At 34.3% G+C, this 23364-nt stretch overlaps 1 pseudogene; it reads right to left on the bottom strand.

The window, feature by feature from the left end:
• Positions 1-3146: 3146 nt before the first annotated feature.
• LOC113738071 (DEAD-box ATP-dependent RNA helicase 41-like) lies at positions 3147-4318 on the bottom strand (annotated as a pseudogene).
• Between the last annotated feature and the right edge of the window lie 19046 nt (positions 4319-23364).

The raw sequence follows: 23364 nt of genomic DNA on the forward strand, positions 1-23364 counted from the left end.
TAGATATTGTATATATCTAAGCCATTATCTTAGTGAAAATTCAAAGAGCTTCTTCCATGCTCCTCATACTCACCACATAAAGTGTTGCCTCCCATACAAATTATCAAAACCAAAATCATCAAAATCTCCAAAAAAAAAAAAAAAAAAAGAGAGAGAGATAGACAGCCTAAAAAAGGGAAGAACGAAAGAAAAATAAGAAAATATGCATATTCACCCTTGCAAGTTAAAATTGTTCAATATTGAGAGTCCAGACTCATTTTCAATAAATGATGTCCTGTCCAAAGAAACCATTGTTGCTCCCGCCATTCTTGAACACTTTTAATCTATCAATCAAACAATCATCTGAATTGCAACAAAAAGAATAGGATCCAATATGAAATCCTGATTAGGAGACATGTATAGCCATATGCCTTTTAGTTATACCTAATTTTAGGCATTACTTACTGATTAATGCTACATTAAGAATGTTAAACAATCATGCCTTTTAGTTTTGCTTAATTTTAGGCATTACTTACTGATTAATGCTATATTAAGAATGTAAGATAACCTGATTTTAAAGTCATGTTTATTTGTGCAATTAGGAAAAACCACACACTCACACACATGTGACATGACTACTATATCTAACAAAGAAAAAAAACACAAATATAACAGCAAAATAATGAATCTCAGCTACCTGACGCATGGAGTCAGGGCTTAAAAACTAGTTCTTACTAATACCAATATGTTGTGGTTTAAGTGATACGGTTTCTCCTAAGATGTACCTATCTATTTGTTAAAAAAAAATAATTGACATGCAAATCAATCAATAATAAAAGAAAGTGGAACTTGCGGTAAATTTTATTAAGACTCGAGAATTTTCGGACTCTCACAGCTAGTGGTGATATTTGGCTTACTAAGCACACACTTGTTCCTTTCTGTATTGGCAAGTACGTGGATGAGGTGTTGTGTGATGTAGTTTCCATTCAAGTGACGCATGTGCTATTGGAAAATTTGTGAATGTTTATTTGAGAAGTGAAATATGATGGACATACTAATAAGTATTCCTTCATATTTAATTGCCATCATACCAGGCTTGTGTCGCTTATTTCTAAGCAACTTTGTGTTGACCGAGCATATCGAAAACTTCAATTTGAGCAAAATGGCCAGAATGTAGAGCATGTTGAGAAGTGTGAAGTGCAAAATGAGAGTGAAGTTGTAGAGGTAAAACCTGAGTTAAGTGCACAAGAAAAAGAAAGTGAACAATCAAAAGCATTGAGTGAACTAGAGCTAGAATTGAGTGAGAATGCGTCAATCATTGCAAAATCAGAGAGCTCACTTGAGATTGAGAGTTTTATTGTTAAAGATGAGGGAAAACAAGAGTAGTTAGAAATTGTCAAAAGTGAGGAGAAAGACTTGTTTTCTACAAACACTCTTCATGTCTCTTTGCCTAGTGTTTTTGTTGAGTTATTGTAGGTTCAATGGGTGATGAGAAGTCACACATGTAAGCCTCAACAAGGAGTTATCGATGCTACCCAAGGTATAAATGGTTTGAGCTCCTGGCGAGGGAAACATGAGATGGAACATACATCTTGGTTTGTGATCAAGTTAAGTAGAAGGCATGTTTCTTGGCTCGCATTTATCAAGACATTCCTCAATGTGCTCAATTGTAAGCAGTGCTTTAATTTGAGGACAAATCACTTTCAAGAGGAGGGGACTGATATGAGCTCGAAGTTACTCTACTAAAAGGGCTGCTCAAGGTCATTTGGAAGAAGGATTTTATGGACTGAATTTTTTTTTATTAGTTAACGTCATTAGCTTAGTCCATAGTTAAACATTATTTGGGCTTGTGTTAGTGGCTAGACAAACGGTCCAGCTCTTATGCTTGGATCTGTGGCTTTAAGTTAGGTTATGGGCCAGGTTTCAAGGTCCATTAGTTGTGTCTTTTGATTAGTTCTAGTTACGTTAGGTATTGTGGTGTCAACACTCATTAAAATATCATTGCTTTCTTTTTTCGTCGAGGAGATTACAATATATTTTACAAAACATCGTTCTTGAGAGTTACTCTCTTGTCTCTATGAGCCTTTCTTGAACATCTAGAATCATCTAGTGTTCGTTTGGCTTATCATACAAGTTCACTATCCTTGATTGTGGTGCCTTCTAACATTCTTAGAGTTCGCTAATTCGTAGGATTGAGAGTCGAGATAGTATCGAGATTCCAATTACGGGGATTAGAGGGTTCCAAGTAGGAAATTTCGCCAAAATTCAAGCTTGCAATAATCACCATCAATCCGGTGTTCGTTGTTACAAATTTCATCATCTATGGGATTCGTATCAATTTGGTTTGTTATATTATATCCGCTTTTAAACTCTAGAAAATAAATTCTCCATTTAAATCAATTTTATTAGGTTATGAAGTCCCAAAGGAATATACCTTTTTAGCCAACTACTTATGCTAGTATGTTGTATGAAGAAATCAGAAAAAGAAAGGCTTCCATGGAGTTTAGCATACCTAGCATTAAGAACTTTTCTCCTGAAGATCTAGTCTTTTCAACTGTGCCACACAACTTGAATATGTAAACTCTCCAGAGCCAAAAAATCTCACATGTTTACCACTAAAAAAAAAAAATCAAAGAGTGATACTATTGAAAAGGACTATTCTCCCATGGAATATTTGCCAAGAAACTGCCATTTCATAATCCAATCCAAGCTGGCAACTCAGTTCTCTTATCGTCTACCCCATCATTTGTATATATGAACCAAGATTAGCTTTTAGAATCACATCTTTTAAAAGAAAAAGACCAGCAAATGAAGAGACTATAAAATTTAGAAAATATGAATATTTAGGTAGAACACTTTGCAAGGAGTGCAGTGAAAGAAAAATTATAAATATTAGTTCATGGGCATAGTATGCAGAAAGTTCTTTTACACTTCATAAGCATTAAACAGCAATTTTCCCGTCATAAACAGGCATGTCTACCTTTCTTGGAAAAAAAGGGCAGCAAACCAGCCATCATATAATCCACTGTAGAGTACTTTGAACAAGGACCCAAGTGTGTGTGTGTGTGAGAGAGAGTGAGAGAGAGAGAGAGAGAGAACCTTTAACAGAAACAGTAAGAAGCATTGCTAGTTCTTTGATCAATCCATACATATGGTTTACAACATTTTCAAAAACCGTACTTCTTTTTCTTCTGGCCCTCATTGGTAGAAGGAGAACCTAAAGTATACAGTGAATTAGCAAGCTCTCGTGGAACAGTTGTGCTAGATGATTACAGGATTTGAACGAAATCTCTAAATAAGTTTTTGTTCTCCTCATTTACAAATACCATGGCCAAACCCTGCTCTCCCAATCTAGATGTCCTTCTAATCTAGCGGATGTACTCCTTGATGGAATTTAGCATGTCAAAAACTATTACTTGCTTTACGCACAAGAGATCAATCCCTCCGTCCAATACCCCTGTGGCCACAATCACAAGGACTTCTCCGACCACGAATGATTTCAAAATTTCTCTTCTTTCCTTCATTGATTTTTCTGCATGAATTGATAAAGCTTTTATGCCAATGGTGATTCCTATTGCATTAGAGAGGAGATCCACACTGATTCGTGAACTAACAAAAATCACAGCTGGCGGCTTAAAGTGTTGCTTAATTGTCAGTATATCAATAATTTGGGTAAGTGTTAGTAGATCAATAATTTGGGTAAGTGTCAGTATATCAATAAGTTTTTGCTTTTGCTTTGACTCCACCCATATCGCCACCTTCTTCACAGCTCCAGTTGGTTTATTTGGCTTTCCAATTGAAATTATGGTCAAATCTTTCGCCATTGAGTTTGCCATCTTTTGTACATCTTTTGGAATTGTTGCAAAATACATCAATACTTGGGGTTGAGATAGAGCCCTAAAAATTTGCATTACTTGTTCGTGGAATCCCTTTCTAGCATGCTATATATTTCATCAAGAACAAGAATTGAGAGACTATCTAATTCAATATCATACTTAGTTAGAAGATCAATGAGTCTTCCTGGAGTTCTAACAATCAATGAAACATCCTACTGGATGCAATAGAATTGCCCTGCCATGGCATCACCGCCAACCACCAATACATTTTTAAATGGCAAACCCTTCCCAAGCAACTTAGCTTGTTCCTCAACCTGTATGCAGAGCTCTCTAGTTGGGGCAAGAACCATTGCCAATGGTTTTCTTTAACCATAAGGCTTCTCAGCATTAGATTTTGCATAACAAGAAACTATTGGAACCAGGAAAGAACCAGTTTAACCAGAACCAGTCTCAGCTGAAACTAGTATGTTTTGGCCAATCAATGCGAATGGAATTGCTTGCATATGGACAGGACTTGGCATTTCAAATCCTACAACTTCTAGGTTTTGAAGGAGCTTCTCAGGAAGATTACATGGAGAAAAAGATAGGATTGGCGTAGGAACAAGGTCTTCCCGACAATTTTAAGTTCTCTCCTTAGCAGTTTAGCTTGGTAACTAGCTAGAGAACCAGCTTTAGATTTATCATTACTTTTTCGAACATAGTAGCATTCATCAATTGCTGGCAGTTTAATAAGACATGGGCTGGAAACAGGTGGTCATGAATTTGCAATCCGATCAAGAAAAATCCTTTTACATTAGAGGCTATGAATATCATCATCAGTCTCATCACATATGTATTCATCATATCTACCACAGATTACACATCGAGGTTCCCTTACACATCGAGGTTCCCCATGCAGAGATTCTATTTGGTCCTAACACTGCTACTTCACATCATTGTCAGCAGAGACTAAAAGGGCAAATGAATGAGCTATCAAGCCTAACTATTCCATCTATAACTTTACTAGAACCAATAGGAAAATGACGCTACAAAAAATATACAAATTTCAGCTATAATGAAAGATTCATACCCACATGCTCATCCCCATTTCTAACTACTTAAAAGTAGCACATATTCAAAATGCCCACAAATTTATAGTTACTATTATAAAAAAAAAAAAAGAAAAAGCTGCAACCAAACTAGAACTACACAAGCAAAAACACAAAAAGTCTACAAGAAATTCTACCAAAAATAATTCTAATACTGCCCTATATAATTTCTTTCTTATGCACAAATTTTGATTAATAATATCTCCCATAAAGTTACCATATCATGTACTAAACTTGCTAAAACACAGTTCACATACTAAAAATATAAGAAATTACCAACAACCTGTTTCTATTTTCTTTATTAAACAAGCTATTTGGTCTCTAAATTCCCAGATAAAGTTATGATCTTGGTAAAAAAAATCATTAAATATGAAGATAATTGAATAATATTTAGTAATAAAAAAGACGGTAACAATAATTTGAGCATAAGCAAGTTTAATTGCACAATGAATTTTGTTTGTATACCTGAAGGTTCACTACTATTTGCTAATTCTTCATCTTCAATCTTTTAATTGTTTTTTGTTATAATAAATTGCCCAGCAAAACTAGCCCTTAATTAGGGATTTCGAAGCCAACCCAATTGAGTCGCAACTCAGAACTGCAAAACCTACACTGGGAAAGATGGAAAAAAGGGGAAAATTGGCTGATAGGAATAGGAAGTTTTAAATTCAATTAAAACTTAAAAGATAAAGACTCTGTTTGGACTAGCTGTTTTTTTGGGGTATTTTTGAAATATTTTACTATACCAAATAGGTGAAAACTTTTACTGTAAATATTTTAATGGTGGGTTTGGGATGTTTTCGAAAATATATTTTGGGATATTTTTAAAATTTAAAATTTTAATGGGATATTTTTAAAATTTTATAAAATTTTACAACCACCTACCACTACCCCACCCCTTCCCTCCCCTCCCTTCCTCCCCACTCTTTCCTGCCATCCCCCTCTTCCTCCTCCCCTCGCGACTAGAGAGGGGGAGGGGGCAGCGGAAGAGATATAGGGAGGAAGGAGGAGGGGAGGGAAAGGGAGAAAGAGTGAGAAGGGAGGGGGTAGAGGGAGGAGAAAGACGAGGGGAAGAGGGAGGAGACAGGAGAGAAGGGCAAGCGGCGGTGGGTGGTGGTGTGTTTTTAGTGGTTGGTGGTGATGGTGTTTTTTTTTTGTATATTTGGAGTTATTTTTGTTGGAAAAATAGTCTGAACAATGTTAACAAAATCGCAGACGTAATTTGAGGAAACTTGAGTCGCGCTTAATAGCACTGTCTTATGAAATTATTTGAGAAGGTTGAAATATTTTCGTAGTATTAAACAAGCCTTTTTCTTGAAAACGAGAAAAGAGTTACATTGTGAGTGTAAGTGTGCTTTCCAAATAAGGAATACCAGATATTTATAGGTGTCAGAAAAGAGTTATGTTGGAGAATTTTGTAACAAAATAAAACGTGCATTGATTTTGTGATTGTGAACATTGGAGTGTTGATTTTATGCATTGATTCTGCTAAAAGATAAGAGATAAAATCTTAACTGGTAGTGAAGAGATAAGAGATAAAATCTGTCTAACCAAATAAACATTGTTGCTGATTTTGTGCAACAGATAACAACTTATCTTCTTGATTCATAAAAGTAAAAAATAAAATTTACTTCTTGCAAAATATAAGAGCATTAAAACTAACTTGGGTAGTACTTAACTCACGCGCAGGGGGGCTGCAAATCCATCAATTTGTATTGAATAGATCCAACTCGACTTTTCTCTCATGTGCGCGATTCCATACTAGTTACTAATTTAACACAAACCCAATAAGAAACTAAGGATTATAAAATAATGAGAAATCTCTTAGATTTTTCAATGTGGGACAAATTTTTTTTGAAATACTCATTTATTTACAACAATCTCCTTCCTATTTTAAAAGATTTTAAACAAAAGAGAAAAAAGAAATCTACTGGATTTATTTGGGTGAAATGTAATTAGTTTGATGTCTTTTGAACTATGAACCAAACTTAGATTAACAAAACATGATGTACAGAATTATTAGTGAAATATGATGACAGAGATTTTATCAATCACATTGCAACCCACAATTTGCTGTTCAACGCGATTTTGTGCTTTTAGGCCATACGCCTGCCTAGTTATTCATGAGTGCTCTAAAGATTCGGCCAAAGAATCTTATATGAGCGGTTCCACTCCACTCTCATCTAGGTGAATTCATCAAGTGTATACTGATTTAAATACACCACCCTAAAGGGATATGAATTCATTAAGAATTTTAAATTCAACCTCACAATTACTAGCAGTCAAAGCACTTATCTCAGGATGGACTTAAATTTGAAATGCTTTTATAGTCAATATGGACTTGTTATTACCCATATCAACCTACTTCATAAGATCGCCAATCACATAGGCTCGGTTACTGTCTTTTTTGACAACTTCTTGGTCTTAGTCCCATTTTTCTTATAGTTTGAAGAATTAATTTCCTTCCTAAAGATTTAGTCAGAGGATCGGCTAAGTTCAACTTTGACTTCACAAAATCAATAAAAATAATTTCATCTCTAACAAGCTGTTTTACGACATCATGTCTCAATCTTATGTGTTGACTTTTACAATTATAAGATTTATTTTTAGCAATAGTAATTGTCGCTTGACAATCACAGTGTATAGACATAAGAGACAACAGATCCTTAGTTGGAGGAATATTGGCTAAGAAATTTCTTAACCAATTAGTCTTAGAACCAGTCAACTCCAGAATTATAAACTCTGATTCCATAGTTGACCTAGCAATGATTGTTTTGCTTGGCTGACTTCCATGCTACTGCATCACCACTAAGAGTGAACACATAATCACTAGTGGATTTTGTCTCATTTGAATCAGAGATCCAATTGGAAAATTCACAATACAAGATACCATAATTCATGGTACCACTCAAATATTTCATTAGTTTGACTAATGCAAATCAATGTTCACTATTGGGATTGTGAGTATATCTACTCGGTCTACATACAATATAGGTTATATTAGGTCTTGTGAAATTCATTAATTGCATAAGACTCCCAATAATCTGAGCAATTAGATCACCATTATTTTTCTTTAATTGAGTGTTAGCATCATAAGGAGTGCTTATAGGTGTCACATTATAATTTCAAACTTTCTAAAAAACATCTCTGTATAATATTCTTATGATAATATTATACCATTATCTTTCATTATGATTTTAATGGCCAATATCATTTTAGTTTCACCCATATCTTTCATATCAAAATTAGAAGACAAAAAATATTTAGTGCTATTGACAATATCTAAACTTGTACCAATATAAGCATGTCATCTACATACAAACTAATTATCATATATTGATCATTTATAATTTTGACATATACACATTTATCCACTTCTATAGACGAGAATCCATCTTTTATCAATATTTAATCAAATTTCTCATGCCACTGTTTAGGAACTTGTTTTAAACTATAAAGAGATTTAATTAATTTACACGCCTTATTTTCTTGTTTAGATACAACACATTCCTCAAGTTGAAACATATAAAGTTTTTCTTCTAAATCACCATTTAAAATGGGTGTTTTGACATCCATTTGATGAACTAGTTTATGGATAAAAGTTAAAGCAAATAACACATGAATAGAAGAAATTCTTATTACTGGTGCAAATGTGTCAAAACAATCAATTTTTTTTTTTTGAGAAAATTGTTTGGCTACTAAACGAGTTTTGTATTTTTTTTTATAGAGCCATCATAATTATATTTTGTTTTAAAAATTCATTTGCAACTAATAGATTTTGCACCAAGGATAAATCTATCAAAGTCCAAGTTTTATTTTTCATAATAGAATCGATTTCAGATTTAATTGTTTCTTTCCAAAACTTGCAATCAGGAGAAGAAATAGCATCAAAATAAGTTAAAAGATCATTATCAACAAGAAAAGTTTGAAAATCATTTTCATAAGAAAATTCTTTTCTTGGCCTTTTACTTCTTCTCAATTCCTCATTAAAGGTTATTTCTCTATTTATTTCAACGGGTGCATGAGAAATTTTATTAGACAGTGAAAAAATATGTTCAAAGAATTCAGCATTCTTTGTCTCAATAGTTATATTACAATCAAGTGCGTCACTTCTTAAAACTAAAAACCTATGTGTAGCACTATATTCAGCATATCCATTAAATATGCAATCAGAAATTTTAGAACATAATTTTCTTATCTTAGGTCCAGGTAATAACACTTTAGTAAGACACCCCCATACTTTTAAATATTTTAAATTTGGTTTATAATTTTTTCACAACTCATAAGGTTTTTTGCCAACCTTTTTATGTGAAATCCTATTTTGTAGATGACATGCAGATAATATATTTTCTTCCCACAAATTATCAAGAGCATGAGAAGTAGCTAACATAAAATTCATTATTTCTTTTAGTGTCATATTTTTCCATTCAGCTGCTCCATTAAATTCTGGTAAATAAGGAGGTGTTATTTCATATATTATGCTTTCATATTCACATAACTTATCTAAACTTAAATATTTATCCCCTCTATCAGATCTAATTCTTTTTTTCTTATTAAGTTGATTTTCTACTTCAGACTTATAAAATAAAAAAATATTATGAGTATCATCTTTATTTTTAAGTAGATACAATTTGGTATATCTAGAATAATCATCTATAAAAGTAATATAATATATTTTACCACCTCTAGTCATAGTTTGTTTTAAATCACCCAAGTCAGTGTGAATTAAATTTAATAATTCAGTTTTTCTTTGGATAGATATACAACTTTTCTTTGTTATTTTAGTTTATGCACATATTTCACATTTGTCCATATTTTTACTACTACTAGAAATTAGGCCACATGCTTGCATTTTCTTGATATAACTAATATTAACATATTCTAATCTAGCATGCCATAAAGAAATTGAATCAGCGATATAAGCAGAAGAATAAGCATTTTCATTAATCACATTTGAAATGTTAAATACAAAGAATCCCTGATTACAATAGTCCTTACCCATAAATACATTATTTTTTGTCATTACAATCTTGTTAGATTCAAATGACACTGTCACCCCAACTTTTCCTACCAATGCTATAGAAACGAGATTTGCTCGAATATTCGGCATATGCAGCACATCATTGAGTGCCAAAGTTTTTTCTAAGGTGAGTTTCAAGAGCGCTTTGCCCTTACCCAGAACTTTAGCAGTTCATGAGTTCCCAAAGTAGACCACCTCTTCATCGTCCCTTATTGGAGTATAGGAGGAAAACACTTTTCAATTTACACATATGCGTCGAGTAGCCCCAAAGTCTACTACCCATTCTTTCACATTGGCTGCAATGTTGACTTGAGAGACGATTGCAGTAATTATATCATCCCCTATGGCTAAATTAACCTTAAGAGGATTGGCATTTGCTTTATCACCTTTTTTTGTGCCTACACTGAGCAGCATGGTGTCCTGATTTTTCACAAATATAGCAATTGCCTTTCTTCTTCTTAAAGTTGGGATAATTAGGTTTGTAATTCTAGGACTTATTAGCGTACCTCTTATTATTGTTTTGCACCAAGTTACTTTTGAGTGCCATCTCCTTAGTTTGGGCAGCTCTTAACTTCTTCCTATTGAAATTTTCAATTAGGATGTATTTCACGAGCCCATTAATGATGTAATTTTTCTGCTTGTGTTTTAAGTTATTTTTGTAGTTGGTCCATTATTCAGGCAACTTTTCAATTAGCATGCCTGCAGCAAATTTCTCAGGCAATTTGATGTCTTCATTTTTCAAATCCTCGAGTAGTATTTGGTACTGGGGTCACGTCACAATCCGGCCAAGATCTGGCCGGATTCAAGGTAGTGGTGAAACCCTAATTTTTTTTCAATCTCCACTAACAATCCAGCCAATAACTGGTCGGATTCGGTGAACAGTTTTTCCGCCAAAATTTTTCTTTCTTCGTTCAAATGCCGCACTTGCCCAATCTTGCCAACAGGTTCAATTAAAGTACAAACAACCATAAAGACATGCATTTATCAAGAGATAAACATAGTTATGTACTTGCCAAACTATATTCATTGGTGTCTTCAACGATTTACTTGAAGTACAAGTCAAAATATCCGTACTTATACAAAATCCATTTAGGGTTTTGGTTACAGAGGAGTTTAACAAAAGAATGTTTACTCTAGCTTGACCCATTTCTTCCAAAATCGTGATTTCAAAGTTGGTCCCCTGTACGGAAAATAAAGATAACGGGAAGGGAATGAGCTTACGCTCAATGAGGTACCAGAAGTATAAACAGTAAAGAATAGGAAACAGTTAAATACAGTGATTCAAATCGAAAGGATACAGGTGGCTTTCAGGAACCAAATTCCTATCTGCTTCACCAGAGCTTAATCAAATAGTAGTTGACACTCCATCAACTTTCAAATAAAGTAACCAATCCAGTAGAGCGCTACTTTACACCAAATTTCCTCCACCAAACATTCCCCTTACCGGGCCCGAACGCCTCAACAATAACAGTGGGTGGTAATACTCGAGTATATCGGAAATCCAAAGTCTCCAAAACCCAAAGATTTTCTAGAAACAGACTACCGTGATTTGTTATCTAATCGACCAGCCCCTTGCCGGCTCGACTCAAGTAACTAGCCACAGTTTTTTAGTTCAAAAGTCACAAAAGCAGGGGCGGAGCCAGAAAAAATTCTTAGTGGGGGCAAAAGTAACACTAAAATTTTTTACTTACTCTTTTTCTAGTTTTTTAAGCCAAAAAAAAAAATTCACCAACAAGTACAAATGATGCATATATTCCATGAAAAACAAAAAAATACAAATTCAAAATTATTAATGTAATAATAATTTTATTTCAAAAATAAACTAAATTATTTACAATTGCGCATTGCAAGTTTTTATATTTTGATAACTAATTTGGTTGTGGAAGTAAGAATGGCTCTCGGTTGTGGAGGGAAAATGGGGGACCAGTGGAGGGAAGGGAAATTGGGAAGTGGGGACAAAGGAAATGAATAATATGATTGGATGAATTGATCAAGAGAAAAAGTAGCTAGCTGCTTGGTTGTGAAAGGTAGCGGCTCTCGGTTGTAAGGGAAAAATGAGGGCCCAGAGAGAAGGGAAATTGGGGAGTGGGGCCCAAAGAAAATGAATGATACGATTGATACTTACTAGTTGAAATGAAAAGGTTTTTTTTAGCTTATTTTAAATGGAATTTGTGCCCCACGTATATTTTTAGAATTTTAGTTTATGAACTAACTTAAAAATCACGTAATTCTTTCACATCCTTTTTAAGAAAACTCTGGGGGCACACTTAAAATTATATTAAAATTATAGAAGTATTATAGGAATTTAAGGGAAGCAGTGGGGGCCCGTGTCCCCAGTGCCCCACCTTAAATCTGCCCCTGCACAGAAGGATCGTTGGATACAAACCTCCAAACGATGTCAAAACAGATACAGATAACAGATTCAAACGTGTACAGGAACCAGAACAGATAGACAAAAGAGACAAGTGTGATAAAGTACACCCTCGTTTCATACAGAAGTCACAGATAATCAGATTGCAACTTGCAAGTACAGATAAATTAGATAAGCACCAATTTAAGGGAGTAGTACACTCACCAGTTCAAACAAACAACTTCAAACGTTTCCTCCCGAAGTACTTGGATCACCGGCACGTCCTAAACCACTAAGGTAAAACAATTGAGACTCGATTATGAGTCATATGCCTAACCAAGTAAATTACCAATGCAACACAAAAGTATAGTTTTGGAATGAAAAGGTAGTAGTTGGTCCTAAAGACATGAACGATCCAAAAACCCTTTGCTTCTACCCAAAACCATACCTACAATGATTTACTAACTCCAAACTTAAGGTGCAAAATGAAAGTAAGAATAATTCTACGAAAACAGGATTTTTCAGTTTTTTGTACCACCATTTGAAAAATCATATCTCAAGATTATTAAGTCCAAAATTGATAAAATTTATACCGTAGGAAAATAGACTCAAAGGGGTACAATTTCTCAGAAGACACATTTATAAGATTCATACCACAAGTCAGTCAAATTTGAGCCTCAAGTCGCTGCTTCATCTAGTAAAAGACAGAATAATTATGCAATTTCAGTCAAATTTGAAAAATCACCATAAATCGTACAGACAGTACCAGGGTCTGAAATTTTCATGGTTTATAGCTCTATGAATCTAGTTTAAAATGCAATAAATGGAACTCAATTATGATATTTTTACAACAAGATATAGCAATTTTTCCAAAACTGCTCAAGGGTTCCTGCGAAAAGTTCAGCAGCACTTCCATTGTTTTTTCTTTACTTTTCTAACCAAACATTAACATCCAATCTCATCTCATCTCAGCCACAATTTCTCATATAAATCACAAACTATTGAACACACCTAATTAGGGTCACAATACCCTTCCAATACAACCAAATGGTAGCTCAAATTAGAAACCCTAAAGTTGAAATTTTTGCACCCAAGCTAGAAATTTCTTTAGGCAAGTCCATCTAGCACATAATACACTAATTTATCACATAACAAAGCTAGCAAACCATGGCTAATCATTACGCTTCATATGAGGGCAGAATATTCACCAACAAAACTGAAAATTTCCATAAGACCACTTCAAGCCATCATGTTTATCACAAAACTACATATTCAACAACCTTAAACCACTAATATGCAATTATTAGAAGTAAAGAGAGATTTTTCAAGCAAAGTACATTGAATCCTCAAGAAAAATGGTGGCTTAGAGTTTCTTCTTCCAAAATAACTCCACCAACTCCTTCCAACTTCCTTAGAGAGCACTCGTAAGGAGTAGTTTGCAAAACTAACGGTTGAAACTCAAGATTTGGACAAGAAAGGATGGTGCAAGATGAAGCTCTCTTTGTCTCTTATTTTCTCTCTAAACAGCCGGCCAAGACAATGAAAAATGAAGGAAATTGGAGTCAAAATTAGTTTTAGTAAAGTAAAGAAAATTGGGTCAAAGTCCAACTTCTAATGGGGTAGTGACACTTGGCCTTTCTAGTATTTTCTCTAATCCTTTGTCTTCTAATGGTTACATCATATAACAAATCTCTAATAATCCTCTAGCACCTTATATAATAATATCTCTTTTTGCAAAACTTTACCTAGTTGTCAAAAATTCATCACACTTACCGCACTGGCGGGTCCCATGTCCATAATACACTTTAAACTTAACAGGAACTAACTTGGTTTAGAAAAATAATTTAAAAACTATACTTATAAAGTAAAGTAAAGAAAATGCATGCGAAAAATAAAATAAAATAAAAAGATATAAACTAAGGGAATTTTACAGGTCCTCACACTCTCTCCCCCTTAAAAGAATTTCGTTCTCGAAATTTCTCACTTTTGTGCTCACAAAACTCGATGCTACAGTGATTTCTTCTCCTTTCCAAAAGCTTCTCTTCATTCATACCGTTACCACAATCAAACCTAGAGAGAAAATCGTAATAATGCAATAACTAAACTCCCTGCTAAGAAAATCAATGAGAATATCAAAAGTCTCCCCCCTTCTATCCACCAACGAAAAGTTTTTACTTAACTTCAAGACTAAACTATAATAAAAAAAATTCATGAATCAGGAATCAATACTGTCAAATCACCAATAGTTAATATTACTCATCAAAAGATCAGATACTAGGTCCACTACTTCTATCGGGAATACACTCACTACATAAAGTTTGCATATACATAGTTTCATAAATACAATTATCTCAGCCAATACATCACTGATTGCTGACTTTAACTATTACAACAGTTTCACCCTCCAAAATTCATTTGTCTTGGGCAGTTCCTCACTTAGCCGCATCTGAAACATGCACCAATTTTCGAATAACATATTCCTGTATGAAGTTTGTTACATGATTCACACTTAGCAGTTAAACATTTTTTCTTAAAGTGTCCATTCTTTTTCTTTTTCTTCCCCTTATCCTTCATAGCGGATCCATCTCCATACATCTCTTTACATTTTCCTTTGATATCGCAAGAACTTCCTTCACCCCATTTATCTTTATTACTAAGAATGTCCTAAGATGCGGTTCGACTAGACGAAGGCACTAACTCAAACTTCCTCCGTACTTCTTCCGGAATCCTTTCGTATTTTTTCTTCAGTTCTATGTTCTTGTGCAGTAACTCAATTTTTTCCGAATACTCTTGTTTCCATCGCCCTTCCCCAGTGTTTAGCTAATCTCTTTTGGAACTCTACTTCCTTTCGAAAAATCTCTATTTCCTTATACATATCAGCCAAACGTGTAATCTTATCGATTTGCTCGAACTCAAGTGATAGCCTGCCAGACAAATTAATAGATCAAAATAAGTAACTAAGTACACTTGGGACTCTAATCCTATAACTGTTAAGTTCCTTCACTTCTAATCCAACCATGAAAATTTAAACTTAGATTTTCCAAATAATATAGACGAGAAAGTAAGACATAGTTAGGGCAATATCTTCATATACTAGGCCACTTATCACTTATATACATAATGAAACTTTAAAGCATACTTCGTATATTAACAGTTTCACACCCTATCTCAAGTTTGCATACAGGTATAGAAGCCAAATCCTTTTTCTAAAATTTCCATGCCTAATTCCAGACTCTCGATCTCGGCACGATAATAATCAAGTCAGGTCCACACTTTGACATTAGTGGTTAGGTAGCAAAAAAAAAATGTATAGGCAAGGGTAATTCATCAAGGACCAAGTTACAAGTATCCGATATCAGAAAAGGGTTTAAAATACCTATATAATTGTAATTAAACTGTCTCAAAGGCAAGTAAACACTTATCAAATCCTCACGGGCATAGGGGAAAGAAACAGGTCTTCGATAAAAATTCCTCGATGTACACTATAATCTAGTCACTGTCTATAGAAACCCTAATCAGGCGACTACCAGATTAATCCATGTTACTTTTCCTATCTCCAATCTCTCCGATCAATCCAATTTACTAGGTCAAATGTTAGAATCTACTACACCTTAACCTTTGATATCAAAACTCACCTCAAGTGCAATCAAGACACAGACCCTTATTCGAGTGCTCTCTACTATTTGGTACTCAAATACAAGAATCCATAATAAGTTAATTCACAACTCGAGCCGGTCGGTCCCAAGAGTAAATCACCCATATTAGAGATTCCTACCTGACATACCTAACTATTGTCCCCAAAGTACCATGATAAAAGTTTAAACCTAGAAGGTTTCATCATTCATAACTTATGCTCAAAAGAATACTTAATCCTTTACACTCATACATGAAATCAGGACCATAACACCACTTGGCCCAATCGCACTGCGTGCAGAGACCATGCGAAGTGGCTCTCATACCACTTGTGACAGTCTCACCTCCCCTAAGGTGAACCAAAAGGTTCGGTGGACTATCTGCCCAACTCTCGCCAGGACTACTAAACAGAAAAACACGAAAACCCTACAAAACGTTCAAATGGATTTCGAGAAAAAAAAATGAACTTTCAAAAACTAAAATAACTAAACTGAAAAATGCAATAGAACTTTGATATAACGTTCCAATGAAAATTGAAACCGAAACGAATGCACTGGGGCCACGTCACAATCTAGCCAAGATCTGGCCGGATTTTCGACCGGACTCGAGACAGTGGCGAAACCCTAATTTTTTTTCAATCTCCACTAACAATCCGGCCAACTATCCAGCCAATAACTGGCCGGATTCGGTGAACAGTTTTCCGCCAAAACTTTTCTTTCTTCGTTCAAATGCCGTACTTGCCTGATCTTGCCAACAGGTTCAATTAAAGTTCAAACAACCATAAAGACATGCATTAATCAAGAGATAAACATAGTTATGTACTTGCCAAACTATATTCATTGGTGTCTTCAACGATTTACTTGAAGTACAAGTCAAAATATCCGTACTTATACAAAATTCATTTAGGGTTGTGGTTACAGAGGAGCTTAACAAAAGAATGTTTATTCTAACTCGACCCCTTTCTTCCAAAATCATGATTTCAAAGTTGGTCCTCTGTACAGAAAACAAAAATAACGAGAAGGGGGTGAGTTTACGCTCAATGAGGTACCAGAAGTATAAACAGTAAAGAATCATGTAACTTCATTTTCATCAATCATATACCCACTTCAGATAGAACAGGAAACAGTTAAACACAGTAATTCAAATCGAAAGGATACATGTCGCTTTCAGGAGCCAAATTTCCATCTGCTTCACCGGAACTTGATCAAATAGTAGTTGACGACATTCCGTCAACTTTCAAATAAAGTAACCAATCTAGTAGAACACCACTTTACTCCAAATTCCGTCCACCAAACATTCCCCTTACCGGACCCAAACACCTCAACAGTAACAGTGGGTGGTAATACTCGAGTATACAGGAAATCCAGAGTTTTCAATACCCCAAGATTTCCCAGAAATAGACTACCGTGGTTCGTTATCTAATCGACCAGACCCTTGCTGGCTCGACTCGAGTAACTAGCAACAGGTTTTGAGCATAAAAGTCACAGAGGGCCATTGGATACAAACCTCCAAACAACATCAAAACAGATACAGATAACAGATACATATAACAGATTCAAACGTGTACAGGAACCAGAACAGACAAACGAAAGAGACGAGTGTGATAAAGTATACCCTTGTTTCATACAGAGTATACAGAAGTCACAGATAATTAGGTTGCAACTTGCAAGTGCAGATAAATCAGATAAGCACCAATTTAAGGAAGTGGTACACTCACCAGTTCAAACAAACAACTTCAAACGTTTTTTCCCGAAGTATTTGGATCACCGGCATATCCTAAACCACCAAGGTAAAAACAATTAAGACTCGATTACGAGTCATATGCCTAACCAAGTAAATTACCAATGCAATACAAAAGTATAGTTTTGGAGTGAAAATGTAGTAGTTGGTCCTAAAGACATGAATGATCCAAAAACCCTTTGCTTCTACCCAAAACCATACCTACAATGATTTACTAACTCCAAACTTAAGGTGCAAAATGAAAGTAAGAATAATTCTACGAAAACAGGATTTTTCAGTTTTGCGCACCACCATTTGAAAAATCATATCTCAAGATTCTTAAGTCCAAAATTGATAAAATTTATACCGTCGGAAAATAGACTCAAAGCAGTGCAATTTCTCAGAAGACACATTTATAAGATTTATACCAGAAGTCAGTCAAATTTGAGTCTCAAGTTGCTGCTTCATCCAGTAAAAGACAGAACAGGTATGCAATTTCAGTCAAATTTGAAAAATCACCATAAATCATACAGACAGAACCAGGGTCTAAAATTTTCATAGCTCTATAAATCTAGTTTAAAACACAACAAACGGAACTCAATTCTGATAGTTCTACAACAAGATATAGCAATCTTCCCAAAACTGCTCATGGGTTCCTGCGAAAAGTTCAGCAGCACTTCGTTTGTTTTTTCTTTACTTTTCCAACCTAACATCAACACCCAATCTCATCTCATCTCAGCCACAATTTCTCATATAAATCACAAGCTATTGAACACACCTAATTAGGGTCACAATACCCTTCAAATACAACCAAATGATAGCTCAAATTCGAAACTCTAAAGTTGGAATTTTTGCACCCAAGTTGGAAATTTCTTTAGGCAAGTCCATCTAGCACATAATACATTAATTTATCACATAACAAAGCTAGTAAACCATGGCTAATCATTACACTTCATATGAGGGCAGAATATTCACCAATAAAACTGAAAATTTCCATAAGACCACTTCAAGCCATCATGTTTCTCACAAAACTATATATTCAACAACCTTAAACCACTAATATGCAATTATTAGAAGTAAAGAGGGATTTTTCAAGCAAAGTACCTTGAATCCTCAAGAAAAATGGTGGCTTAGAGTTTCTTCTTTCAAATCAACTCCTTCCAACTTCCTTAGAGAGCACTCGTATGGAGCAATTTGCAAAACTAACGGTTGAAACTCAAGATTTGGACAAGAAATGATGGTGCAAGATGAAGCTCTCTTTGTCTCTTATTTTCTCTCTAAACAGCCAGCCAAGACAATGAAAAATGAAGGAAATTGGAGTCAAAATTAGTTTTAGTAAAGTGAAAAAAATTAGGTCAAAATCCAACTTTCAATGGGGTAGTGACACTTGGCCTTTCTAGTATTTTCTCTAATCCTTTATTTTCTAATGGTTATATCATATAACAAACCTCTAATAATCCTCTAGTACCTTGTATAATAATATCCCTTTATACAAAATTTTACCTAATCGTCAAAAATTTATCACATTTACTGCACTAGCGGGTCCCACGCCCATAATACACTTTAAACTTAACAGGAACTAACTTAGTATAGAAAAATAATTTAAAAACTATATTATAAAGTAAAGTAAAGAAAATGCATGCAAAAATAAAATAAAAAGATATAAGTTAAGGGAATTTTACGGGTCCTCGCAAACTTTGTTACCAAAGCTTCCCAAATTATCTTAGCTTCTTTGCAGCTCCAGTACACGTCAAACAATTCATTTGAAAGTATTTGTAAGACTGTATGTTAACATACCTTATTGGCATACTGCCATGATTTTTGCATCTTGACATCTACATTTGCACCTGGTTGAGATTCTGTCAGTGCATAGGCCATTCCATGAATGCCGAGTAGAAAGTGTACTCGTTCTTGCCATCTTTTGAAGGGTTCATTGGCAAAAACTTCAATTTTAGAGACGTCCGGAAAAGGCTTAGCCAGTGGTAGTGCGACTGCAACTGATACTGATGCAGGTTGTAAAGTGTTAACACTATCGGAGGCCTTACTTTTTTAGATTGTTGGAAAAATAGTCCGAACGATGTTAATAAAATTGCAGACGTAATTTGAGGAAGTTTGAGTCGTGTTTAATAGCACTGTTCTAAAAAATTATTTTAGTAAGTTGAAATGTTTCCCCAAAATTAAACAAGCATTCTTCTTGTAAACAAGAAAAAATAGAACCGACAAATATTGTACCACTAGAGAGGAGAAATAAGAGTGGAGAGAAAGAGGAGAAGAGTGCATGCTACCAGAAAATTCAACTGGAATTGTGAGTGTGAGTGTGCTTTCCAGATAAGGAGCACCTAGTATTTATAGTTGTCAGAAAAGAGTTACATTGGAAAATTTTGTAACAAAATAAAACGTGCGCTGATTTTGTGATTGTGAACATTGGAGTGCTGATTTTATGCAACAATTCTGTTAAGAGAGAAAAGATAAATTCTTATATGGTGGTGAAGAGAAAAGATAAAATCTGTCTAACAAAATGAAACGTTGTTGCTGATTTTGTGTAACAGATAAAAACTTATCTACTTGATTCGTAAAAGTAAAAAATGAATTTTACTTCTTGAAAAATATAAGAGCAGTAAAACTAATTTGGGCCATATTTAACCCACGCACAGAGGGTTGCAAATCCATCAGTTTGTACTGAATAGACCCAATTCATGCGTGCCAGTCCACACTAGTCACCAATCTAATACAAACCCAATAAGAAGCTAAACATTATAAAATGATAAGAAATTTCTTTGGTTTTCAATGTGGAACAATATCTTTTGAAATACTCCTTTATTACAACAGTTTTTGAAATATTGTATGGATGTGATATTTTGAAATTATTTTTGTTTATGTAATATTATAGTATTGTATATGAAAAACTTATTTTTCAAAAATTGAGGAATCCAAATGAAGCCAGAAGTTTAACTGAAACTACATAAGCACCTTTTAGTACAAGATTGCTAATGCGGCTTATATGGACCCATTTCTAATGATATGGCAATGCAAATCATAATAGGGACCAACTCATTGTTGACTGATTTGATGACATAGCTGTAGGGCCTAAGTGCTTTGAAGTTGAACTAAATATAGTACTCAAACACATTAAGCACCACCTTGAATAAAATGTTCAAACAAACGTGCTAGGTTGTGCACATTACCACATAAGAGTAACATTATCGTGCACACTTATCATAAATCAATATCACCTCTTTTTCTTTGATAAATTCATTGTATGTAACACTTTGCATGAACAAATAACAAAGAACATGTTTTTTATTCTTATTTATCAGTAGCCAACAATGATAATAGTACATCCCATTTACGCTTTTAGAAGTACATAAAATGTATAAAATGATAATAGTACATTTTATACATTTTATTCAGTAGCCAACAATGATAATAGTACATTTTATACACCACTATAGCATGTCGTACATTTCATACATGAAGCAAATGTTCTCGTCCAAATGTAATAAGATATAATACAAGGACACAATTCATCGCTTAATTGGAATTCAATTAAATAATCATTTTTATAAACTAACACATACATTGTGAATGAATAATATGTATAAATTGTACTCCTTGTTCTACAAGACATACTTATGTAGCATAATATTGTCACCTATAACTATTGCTCAATAGAGAAAAAAAAACATGTTCGTTGTCTATTCGTCCTTGTACCATGTTATTAATCATAAAACTTTCAAAGAAATGTGCAAGATGATATTCCTCTTTTGTGCACAACCTATTAAACATGCATACATATTTTATTCAAAATAGATACTTAATTAGTGTGTGACGACCCCACCTCTTCTTAAGGGGAACCCAAGGGTTTGGTGGATCGCCTGCCCAACTCTTGCCAGGACTCACTCATTCCCTTCAATCAACTGTCAAGAATAACCGTTTAAGCCTCCACAAACAATATTTAAATTCTACAATTCAACCAAAATTCGAACTTATTTACAACCCAAAAAGCCAAATGTATGATACAATTTCAAATGTCGAAATATATTCTATCTACTAAAAGTATAAGTACAAGAGGGTTATACACTCTAGTTTACACTTAATTGCTCCAGACCTCCACTCCTGTAAGGAAAACAAAAACTAAAGGAATGAGCTAAAAACCCAGTGAGATTCTCAAACAAGCATTCAAGCAGGCAAAACACGGAAACATTTACATTTAGCACTTTGCACTTTGCACACTTGGCATAGTAATAAGCAGTCGTTCAAAAATCAATCATTCATTTATTGAAAGAATACGTACTCACTTGAAGCCATTCATTCATGTCATTCATTCAGTCATTCGTCAACCATTTTTCTTATCCCTCTGACATTAGAAAACATTTGCAAGTGAAAACACCTTCAGTGCTCTTGTCATTCATTCATTGATTTCATTGCATTGAATTCACTGGCCAGTTCTCCACCAGACTTCGTGATAATACTCGAATATACCAAACATTGTTCCAGGGTCGCCAACTGCCCAACTGAGTCCGTTTCTGGCTCGAGTCAACTGGAAACGAAGGGTGATAAGGGTTTATTTTATTAGTTAATTTTGGTTTGATTATTTAGTTTTATAACTAAAATAACTAAGGTTTTGGTAAAAATCTACACTTTATGTTAAAGTGGCTAACATTGCATTTCTATTGATTTTAATGGTAAAAACTTCATTTTCATGCAGGATTAATGATTCAATCACCAAAGGATGTCAACTGAAGTGAAAAGTGGATAATTGGTAATGAATTTAAGTGATAAAGAAGAAATGAAGTGAATTGAAGAAATGCAAGTGAAAACAACTTTGACACATTTTCGTATTTTGACTATATTTGGAGCTACACATATTGGATTGAGGTAATCTTTATAACATTTTGAAGCTAAGAGATAGATCTATATTTGGTATGAAGACATCGAAATCCAATTCTGCTGTTTCATGGACAAAAAGTCTAAATATAGAAGCTGCATTCTATGGACGAGGCTGAAACAGGGGTTTGACCAGGTGATAGTATTTCAATCATATCTCAGTCTACAAAGATCATATTTGGATGATTCTTGAAGTATTGTAAAGCTAATTCAAAGGACTACAACTTTTGTGTTTTGCACAAAAGCTAGTTCGGCCTTAATCATAGAGAAAATAGCAACTGAAATGAGGCAAAAAACACAGAGTTGAAAACGCGAGTCATCAAAATGTGGCTTAAAGCCGCGTTTTGTCAAGTCACGTTTTGTAGTCGAAATTCTGCAATTTGTTCAGCCATTTCTCTTATATTCACACCACTTTCCAGCTATTTTTTGTAAGGAAATTCGGCTGCACATGGTTCAGAAGATAAAAAGGAAAAGGTATAGCCAAAGTTTCAAGTCAAAAACCATTGTTTTTTACTTTCCTAACAAATTGAAGATTTGGGAATCAAGGTGGAGGAAAAAACGGTGGAGAGGAGGAACTTTTCAGGAATCTATATACAAAACAACCAGAGAAGAGAGACATACGGGAGAAAGCTTGGAGAGTGCAGAAATGTAGTTCTTACATTTTCTCAGTAGTAGGTTAGTATAGAGTAGTATAGCTCATCCTTCTTGTTTATTAGCTAGATGAAGAAGATGTTGGAGGATGAAGAAGGCAAGGAGATGAACTCATGTGACAAGGGTTACATTCCTTTCCAATTCTTTATCTTTTGTACTTGGATTACAGGTTTAGTTAATATACAAGTTCTGAATTTTATG

This window comes from Coffea arabica, chromosome 1c (assembly GCF_036785885.1).
Source record: "Coffea arabica cultivar ET-39 chromosome 1c, Coffea Arabica ET-39 HiFi, whole genome shotgun sequence".
In the NCBI taxonomy this organism is placed as follows: Eukaryota; Viridiplantae; Streptophyta; class Magnoliopsida; order Gentianales; family Rubiaceae; genus Coffea; species Coffea arabica.